The following is a 10,647-nucleotide window of genomic DNA, read 5'->3' as shown; positions in this document are numbered from 1 at the left end:
GCAGATTCTGAAGAAGATTGATGTGGAAGGGTTTGTGCTTACTCCCAGTGACCTGATCGTTCGTGCTTTCGACGGATCCAAACGTTCTGTGTGTGGGGAAGTTACCTTGCCTGTGAAGATAGGTCCTGAGGTATTCGATATCATCTTCTATGTTATGGACATCCAGCCCGCCTATAGTTGTTTATTGGGGCGTCCATGGATTCATGCAGCAGGGGCAGTCTCGTCGACTCTCCATCAAAAGCTCAAGTATGTCTGGAACGGTCAGATTGTGACCGTGTGCGGTGAAGAAGAGATTCTGGTGAGTCATCTATCCTCGTTCAAATATGTTGAGGTGGATGGCGAGATCCACGAAACCTTATGCCAGGCGTTTGAGACTGTGGCTCTTGAGAAAGTGGCGTACGCTGAGCAGAGGAAGCCAGGTGCTTCAATTACTTCTTACAAGCAGGCTAAGGAGGTTGTTGATTCTGGCAAAGCTGAAGGCTGGGGCAAGATGGTGGATTTGCCTGTCAAAGAAGACAAATTTGGCGTTGGTTACGAGCCTCTCCAAGCAGAGCAGAATGGTCAAGCGGGTCCGAGTACCTTTACCAGCGCTGGGCTGATGAATCATGGCGACGTCTCTGCAACCGGTAGTGAAGACTGTGACAGTGATTGTGATCTGGACAACTGGGTTCGCCCGTGTGCACCAGGGGGGTCTATCAACAACTGGACGGCTGAAGAAGTGGTTCAAGTTACTCTTCTGACAGAGTAATTTTCTGTTGTTTTTTCATTTTGCATGAAAATCCTACGATCTGCCCAAGGCGTAGTGATTCATTGTAGGGCCTCATCATGTTTTAATGATTATCATTAATGAAGGACATTTTTTGCAATCAAACTTTGTGATCCCTGTCTTTCTATTTTTTGTTTTCATCTTTTTTCAAAAACAATAAAAATGGCAATGTTTTTGTTTTTGTGACTTTATTGAACTCTTTTTCTAAAACAAAGCATTAAACATGCAGAAGCGATCTTATGGCATTCACTATGAACAGTTCTGTTATGGCTCAGTATGATTTCGACAATCCCATCTACCAAGCTGAAGAGGAGAGTGAGGAAGACTGTGAACTTCCTGCAGAATTGGTCAGATTGCTGAAGCAGGAGGAAAGGGTCATCCAACCTCATCAGGAGGAGTTGGAGGTTGTTAATTTGGGTACTGAGGACGCCAAAAGAGAAATCAAGATTGGGGCTGCTTTAGAGGACTCTGTCAAGAGGAGGCTGATTGAGATGCTGAGAGAATATGTGGAGATATTCGCCTGGTCATATCAAGATATGCCTGGTTTGGATACAGACATTGTGGTGCATCGATTACCTCTTAGAGAAGGATGTCCTTCGGTCAAGCAGAAGCTTCGTAGAACGAGTCCTGATATGGCAACTAAGATCAAGGAAGAGGTTCAGAAGCAGTGGGATGCGGGTTTTTGGCTGTTACAAGTTATCCCCCATGGGTGGCCAACATCGTTCCTGTGCCGAAGAAGGATGGTAAAGTCAGAATGTGTGTCGATTACCGGGATTTGAATAGAGCGAGTCCGAAAGATGATTTCCCATTACCTCACATTGATGTATTGGTTGATAATACGGCTCAATCCTCGGTATTCTCTTTCATGGATGGTTTCTCTGGATATAATCAGATCAAGATGGCGCCAGAGGACATGGAAAAGACGACATTCATTACACCTTGGGGCACGTTCTGCTATAAGGTGATGCCATTTGGGCTAAAGAATGCTGGTGCTACCTATCAGAGGGCAATGACGACTCTTTTTCATGACATGATGCACAAAGAAATTGAAGTGTACGTAGATGATATGATTGCGAAGTCGCAGACAGAAGAGGAGCACCTGGTTAATTTGCAGAAGCTGTTTGACCGGTTGAGAAAGTTCAAGCTGAGGTTGAATCCGAACAAGTGTACGTTTGGGGTGAGATCAGGGAAGCTTTTAGGCTTCATTGTCAGTGAGAAAGGGATTGAGGTTGATCCAGCGAAAGTCAAAGCTATTCAAGAGATGCCTGAACCAAAAACGGAAAAGCAAGTCCGTGGGTTTTTAGGGAGATTGAACTACATTGCAAGGTTCATATCTCATCTAACTGCCACGTGCGAACCAATTTTCAAACTGCTTAGAAAGAATCAGGCGATCAAGTGGAATGATGATTGTCAGAAAGCTTTTGACAAGATTAAAGAGTATTTACAGAAACCTCCAATCCTTATACCTCCAGTTCCAGGGAGACCTCTGATAATGTACCTGTCAGTGACTGAGAACTCGATGGGGTGTGTATTGGGACAGCATGACGAGTCTGGTCGAAAAGAGCATGCCATATACTACCTTAGCAAAAAGTTTACCGACTGTGAAACAAGATATTCACTGCTCGAGAAAACTTGCTGTGCTTTGGCCTGGGCTGCTCGCCGACTGAGGCAGTATATGTTGAACCATACTACCTTATTGATTTCTAAGATGGATCCAGTGAAGTACATCTTTGAGAAACCGGCTCTCACCGGACGCGTTGCTCGTTGGCAGATGATTCTAACAGAATATGATATTCAGTACACGTCACAAAAGGCCATCAAAGGTAGTATTCTGTCAGACTACCTCGCCGAGCAACCGATTGAAGATTATCAGCCTATGATGTTTGAATTCCCTGATGAAGACATCATGTATCTTAAGATGAAAGATTGCGAAGAGCCTCTTGTCGAGGAGGGACCGGATCCGGATGACAAATGGACACTGATGTTTGATGGGGCTGTGAATATGAATGGTAACGGTGTGGGGCAGTATTGATCAATCCTAAAGGTGCTCATATACCTTTTTCTGCCAGATTGACGTTTGACGTCACCAACAACGAAGCTGAGTATGAGGCTTGTATCATGGGGATAGAAGAAGCCATTGATCTGAGGATCAAAACTCTTGATATATTTGGAGATTCCGCTCTAGTGATCAATCAAGTCAACGGAGATTGGAATACGAACCAGCCGCATTTGATTCCGTATAGAGATTACACCAGAAGAATACTGACGTTCTTCAAGAAGGTGAAGTTGTATCATGTCCCCCGGGATGAGAATCAAATGGCTGATGCTTGGCAACTTTGTCGTCTATGATCAAAGTTCATTGGTGGAATCATGTGCCACATGTTGCGGTGAATCGACTCGAGAGGCCTGCGTATGTGTTTGCAGCCGAGTCTGTTGTGATTGATGAGAAGCCGTGGTATTATGACATCAAGAACTTCCTCAAGACTCAGGAGTATCCTGAAGGTGCGTCGAAGAATGACAAGAAAACCCTGAGAAGGCTAGCTGGAAGCTTCTATTTGAATCAGGATGATGTGCTGTATAAGAGAAACTTTGACATGGTCTTGCTCAGATGCGTGGACAGACCCGAGGCAGACATGTTAATGCAGGAAGTTCATGAAGGTTCCTTCGGTACTCATGCCGGCGGACATGCAATGGCTAAGAAATTGTTGAGAGCGGGTTATTACTGGATGACTATGGAATCCGATTGTTTCAAGTATGCTCGGAAGTGCCATAAGTGTCAAATTTATGCTGATAAGGTGCATGTACCACCAAGCCCTCTGAATGTCATGAATTCGCCTTGGCCGTTTGCCATGTGGGGCATTGATATGATTGGGAAGATTGAGCCTACTGCTTCGAATGGACATCGCTTCATTTTGGTAGCGATTGACTATTTCACCAAATGGGTGGAAGCAGCTTCCTATGCTAACGTTACCAAACAAGTGGTTACCCGGTTCATCAAGAAAGAAATCATATGTCGTTATGGAGTTCCTGAGAGAATCATCACTGACAATGGTTCGAATCTCAACAACAAGATGATGAAAGAGCTTTGTAAAGATTTCAAGATTGAACATCACAATTCTTCTCCTTACAGACCGAAGATGAATGGTGCTGTAGAAGCGGCGAACAAGAATATCAAGAAGATTGTGCAGAAGATGGTCGTTACGTACAAGGATTGGCATGAGATGCTGCCTTTCGCTTTGCATGGGTACCGTACCTCAGTACGTACGTCGACCGGGGCAACCCCTTACTCCCTTGTGTATGGTATGGAAGTTGTCCTACCTGTTGAAGTGGAGATTCCTTCTCTGAGAGTTTTATTGGATGTCAAGCTGGACGAAGCCGAGTGGATTCGAACAAGGTTTAACGAGTTGAGCCTTATCGAAGAGAGACGGCTAGCAGCTGTATGCCATGGACAGTTGTATCAGCGAAGGATGAAGCGAGCCTTTGATCAGAAAGTGCGTCCTCGAAGCTATCAGATCGGTGATCTAGTTTTGAAGAGGATCCTCCCTCCCGGTGCAGATAACAGGGGCAAGTGGACTCCTAATTATGAAGGTCCATATGTTGTGAAAAAGGTATTCTCCGGTGGAGCCTTGATGCTTACAACTATGGATGGTGAAGATTTTCCGTCTCCTGTTAACTCAGATGTAGTCAAAAAATACTTCGCATAAATTGACCCGCTGGACAAAAAGAAAAAAGAGTCCAGGCAAAAATGGGCATCCCGGCGAACCAAAAAAAAAACAGAAAGAAAAGGTTCGGGCAAAAATTAGGGATAAAATGAAAAGAATTTGTACACCCGGTAAGTCGAAAACCCGCAAGGGCGGCTTAGGCAAAAATGGGTATCCCGGTGGATTGAAAACCCGAAAGGGCGATCCAGGCAAAAGAGGGATTAAAGCAAAGATTATAGTCTGAGTTGTCTGTACTTCATCAAGCTTTGTCGTCTGCCATCTCGAAAGATGTGATCCATCCAGTCATTCTTCTCAGAAAGCAAGGAGTTGGGAGGAAAACTGATGATCTGTGAGTTATAACAGAATTGGGAAATAGTGGATGCCGTGTTCACATTGCCATTAGGATAGATCTTTCCTTTTGTGCGCAATTACCTCTTTCTAGGAATTGCCTCCCAATGTATTTGCCTTTTCAGGCGCATTTTCAATCAATAAAAGTCGTTATTCAGATAAATGGCTCTTTTGTTTTTATTTTTACTGTTTTGTTTGCAAAAATGTCCGAATTTTTGATAAGCATTGCATATAAGAACATGAAGGCTACACAATAACCTGCAAAAAGACAAAACATTTGAAAATCATTTTGAATGTTGAGGACACTTGAGCGTATCTTGTCCATGTATCCCCTGGGGGCATTTTGTTGTGCTGTTTTTCAGGATTGGCATCTGTGAGGACGTTTCCTCAGCAGATATTTTCCCCAAGCAAGTTTGGAAGCTATCAGAGCTATGTTCCCCTGCGGAGACGTCTGTGGATAGTGCCTTCTATTCCCTAACAGATCTAAGGATTGCCTATCCCCCAGCAGGCCTGTATTTGCCGATTTCCTCCCCGAGTGAGGCAGGTTCATTGAAATTTATCTCCAGCATTTATCCTATTCGTGGACTGAAGGATATCCCCAGCGGAGTTTACCTTTCCCCGGCAGCAGTGCTATTCTCCAACATGAGTGAGAAGTCGTTGCTCTCCCTACCGTGTCTCCCCGCAGAGTTGGAGTACCCGATCAGTTTTGGCTCCCCAGCCGGAGTTTTTCATCATTTTTGCATTTTTGCATTTTAGTGATCATTGCATCCTCAAACTGCGTAGCATTCCCATTCAATATGGAGCATTACGCCATAGAAAAATTCAAACATATGCATTCATGTGTTAACCCAATCAGACAATATCCCCGACAGAGGCGGATCATTTTGTTCAACATCGGTGCAACACGCCTGCTACAGTGGCTCCTGACAGCACTCAGGATTGATATTCCCCAGAGAGGTTTATTACCTCACCCGTTGGCGACAGAAAGTTTGTTTCTCCCCAGTGAGACCCCCAGCAAGTGGTCAACCTTGCCTTGACATATCTAAGATGTCGTTCTTGTGATACCGGTAAGTGTCATGCCAGCACCCGCGTGTGTTTCTTTGTTTGGTGTCGGTAAACACCATTGTTTCGGTGTCTGTAAACATCGGGTATTCTCCCCAGTCATCGGTAAATGTCTGGTCATCATTTTTGGTGTCGGTAAACACCATTGTTTCGGTGTCTGTAAACATCGGGTTTTCTCCCCAGTCATCGGTAAATGTCTGGTCATTTTTTTTGATGTCGGTAAACATCATCTTTCGATGTCGGTAAACATCGAGTCTTTTCTGCAGTCATCGGTAAATGTCTGATAATCCCCAGCTAGAGATCCCCAGTAGAGTCATCGGTAAATGTCCTATCTGGTTTCCAGTTGCAAATATTTGTTTTTTCCCTTAGTGAAGTGTTCCCCAGTCATCGGTAAATGTCTGGTCGTTTTTGGATGTCAGTAAACATCATCTTTCGATGTCGGTAAACGTCGAGTCTCATCCCAGCCATCGGGAAATGTCTGGTCATGCTTTGTTTCCTTGTTGATAAAATCAAGATCCCCAGAAGTCGTCGGTAAACGTCTTGTCTGATTACACCACAAAGATTTTGTTCCTCCCCAAGTGGAGACGCCATCGGTAAATGGCCCTGTATGCTTCGATATCGGTAAATAATGAATGCCCAGTTTTATCCGCCATCGGTAAATGGCCCCGTTTTCTTCGATATCGGTAAATATCGGATCCCCAGTTGCAGTAGCCATCGGTAAATGGTCGAGTTGAAGTTGATATCGGTAAATATCAAGTTTCCAGTTTCTAACCATCGGTAAATGGTTTCGCCTTTCTGAAATTGTCAATGGCAGGCGTCATCAGTAAATGACGTGGTTCTTCTTGTATCATATCCGGCAGAGTGCAAATTTCTACGGTTCTTGGTATTCAATCCCTGTTTACCCTGGAAGTCTGACAGCCGTTGCTATCATCCGTTCGGGTTCCCAGCTGATTGAATAGGGGCAGCTGTAGCACCTCAAATTTGCACCTATCATTGTACATACATTTTCATTATTAGGTCATTAACATTTAACATAGTCCACTGCATAGCATTGCATTGTCCTTTGCCCCAAGTGCAAGATCATTAGACAGATTAGGTCAAACTGGTCAGGAGATCAGTCAGTCAAGCAAGCAAGTACAATTTCCAAGGAGACAAGGCCCTAGGATTGGTCCAACATGTTCACATGACCTAGGGATCCTTTGGAAGTGTTTTGGTCAAGGATTGGATGTTCAGAAATCATCAGTCAATGCACAATTTACCAGAAACCCTAAAAAGTCAACCTTGGTCAACTGGGCTTGATTTTATGGATTTCAAGGTGGAATTTGGTTTGAAAGGGCTCATTCATGTCCATATAGGCCTCATATAAGATGTCAAACATCATCATGGAAGAATTTGAAGCCAGACAAGAAATTTCCAAAAATAGAAAGTTGACCTGTAATTGGAATTTGCCAAAAATGGAAAGTCTTGATCCTCAAACTTACATCATGATACAAGCTTCAAATGAATTTTTGCCTAACATGAAAGTTGAAGATCTTGTTCTCCCATTTCCAAAAAGTCCAAGAACACTCAATTCCCATGTATGGTTGGCAAGTTATGATCGAATCATTTTCAGAAATTTTTGAACTTCAAAAGGCCATATCTCTCAAACCATTTGGCCAAATTGGGTGGGGTTTTTTGCAACAAGTCACATTTGATCCCCTCTTTCCAAATATGCAACCATCATTCACCAAAACATCATAGATCAAAATGGCATTTTTGAACTTACATGAATTAATTTCAAGTGAGGTTGAAATTTGACTTTTTAAAATAACCATTTTTAATCATTTTGGCCAATTGAGAATGACTAGAAATCATATTTTGGACATGTTCAAGGCCCATTTTCGCAGCTACAGCTCATGCACCATGCCACTTGAGTGAAATTAGCAAAAGGACACTTTTTACCAACTCCAATTCCACTTTCATTAACCTTGATTAGTACCATTAAACAGAGTATATATACATCATTTTCTCTCTGAAAGAAACCCTAGCAGCCACCAGTATCATACAGAAAACTCACTTTCTCTCATTTCACCAATTGATTCATTTTGCATTTTTCTACCAAAAAAACTCAAAGGAGCAAGGTTCTTGGTCATTTGCCTCATCACTAATCACCATTTTGAGCACATTGCAAGCTTTATTCCATAGCTGTAACAGCATTTTCGAGTTCTGTTTCACCAAGCACACTCCCATGGCAGATTTGGTTTGAGGTCGTTTCAAGGGTTGCTGAGCCAAAACTCTTCATCCATTCACCTCCTGGAGCCTTCTTGCACATCTGTTTCGAGCATCCATGAGCTAAGAACACCTGAATCGCCACTGCCTTGCAGATTTAGTAAGATTTCGACTCTCTCTATTTCCAAAATCATGATGTGCTTTAGATAGACCTTGTTATGCTGGTTACAATGAGCTTTGATTCATTAAAAATGGTTGCATATTGAGAGAAATACATGGATTTAAAGTTTCACACTCAAATATGTTTTTGCTTGGTTCTTGGTTGTTAGCTTGATTTAGTGAATATGAATGTTGGATTATGGATGTGCGTGTTTAGATGAACATTTTTATATAATGGTTGTCGATTTTGGTGAAATTTTGATCCTGCTGAAAGTCACAGTGATGAACACGGGCATGGCTGGGAATTTTCTGTGAAAAAACCCTTGTTTCAATCCACTGTTGCCCTTTACCCGCGACCTGCATGTGTTTTTCATAAAACACTTCATGCATTGGTCTTTTCCTTTGCCACGCAAGCGGAACCATTGGATGAGGCATGTTTGACTCGGTCCCACTGCCACCTAGGATTAGTGGGATGACTGCGTTTTGGGCCCGGGCACTGTTCCATTATTTACAATTCTGCCATTATTTCCTTTAAATCAATTATTTCAATTTTGGTTTCATATTTATTTCACTTTGCACACCAAACTTACAAAATCCATAAGTCCATCATTTGTGATCCAAAATTAATGAGATTTTTTGCCAAATGTTCATCCCAATCTCTAGTTTTTAATCATGATTTTTCCAGATTTTTTGGATAAATGGTTTTTAAATTGTGTTAGGGTTTGTGATATGTGCTCATTTTTTGTACACTTTGCCAAATCAATTGTGAAATGATGATGCTTTGTCCAATGGCTTTGAAATTTTGTCTGCTTAAACTAGACAAATTCATGGTGATTTTGGTTTAGAGTTTGTGAATTTATCATTGCTGGTTTGGGAGTTATGATTTTTTGAATTAGGGTGTGACAATTTGTGTCACACCATTGATGTGCAACTTGATGATTTTCATAGCCATGCCTCTGGACCTCAAAATGGATTGAATTTTTGCAAGATTGAGCTTGTGTATGTCTAGTTTACATGTGATTTTTTGTGGATTTGTTTATGGCATTTTCCAATTGATTGAGATTTTTGTCCCCTGTTTGGTCTTATGTTGATTTTTTGTGACACTTGTTCCCATTTCACTTGTGAAATCCTCATACTTTATTAGATGGACATGAAATTTGATATGTGATTACTAGACATCTTAAGCTTTACCATGGTTTTAGTCCCATTCATTTCTCATATGCCATCCCTGATTTATGATTTTTTCAAGTTGATGCATGTTTGGTTGATTTCTTTGAGCATGTTCAAAATTGCCTTGCCTTTCTGATTTTTATTGACCACCTTCTACTTATCCAAATGAGTTGAAATTTAACATGCTTACCATGCTGTGGGTTGTGATTGATCATGATTTATTTGATGATTTTTGGAATTGTTTATGATTGGTTTTGAACTGAGTCTTGCTGTTGACTTCTATGAGCTTCCACATGCCATGCTTTGACCTATTTTGTTTGTGAAATGATAATGATGAATGATGTGAATGTGAAACCACTTGGGTTTGCTTCTTGATTGATTTGTCTTGACTTCGGGCACTTGTCCCTTGCTGTTTTAAACTTTTTGTCTCCCTTTTGACTCTAGGCTTGCCCTAGTGGTCCTGTTACTCACATTTGAGCTCATTTTTTCAGGTTAAGCAACAAATGCTTCAAAGAGATCAATACAAGTTGATTAAGTTTGATTGTTTATCATGAACTAACTTGTGTGTTTTGTAGGTTGCTTAGCTCACTTGCTTTGAGCTTGTGCTGTGCACATCTGATTGACTGTGTTATCTGGTTGATTCTTATGCTGTTTATTTTAACTTTGTGTCTGGTATACTAACTGTGCTTGACTGATTTCAGGTACTTTAGTTGCTATTAGTTCCTTGTGAACTTTGCTTTGCTTTGCTTGATAAGCAATTTGCGTTGAGGTATAATTTCCTTACTTCATGTAGTCTGGAAGACCTGGCCTGTTACTTGTGTATGTTTACAATTTGTCCTTGTATAGAGTCAAAGACCTCCTAAGTGAAGAGGCAATTGGCAGAACCCAAGGGATATGCAATCTATCCCCTGCTATTCTGTGTGTCATCTGCTCTGCTCACACCACTGTGTTGATGCATTGCAGATACAAACCCAAGATCTTGTACAATTGTACAGTTGAGTCAGTTTCAAATATGTAGGAGGGTTCCCACCTTCTGAACCCACACATTCTTGTCTTAAGCTCTCCCAGGCCAGGGATAAGAGCTGTGAAGTCTCATCTTCACCCACCTTTCATCAGCTTCACCTTAGCCCCTCAATGGCAAGGTTAAGAGCTAACACTACCCAGTTCCAGTGGTTTGTTTGTTGAGGTTGATATGACCCCTCGACTAAAACCTGACCTTGTTTGAGCCCATTG

Source organism: Lathyrus oleraceus, chromosome 3 (genome assembly GCF_024323335.1).
Source record: "Lathyrus oleraceus cultivar Zhongwan6 chromosome 3, CAAS_Psat_ZW6_1.0, whole genome shotgun sequence".
Classification (NCBI taxonomy): Eukaryota; Viridiplantae; Streptophyta; class Magnoliopsida; order Fabales; family Fabaceae; genus Lathyrus; species Lathyrus oleraceus.
The sequence above is the reverse complement of the archived record's forward strand: the minus strand, read 5'-3'. Positions refer to the sequence as shown.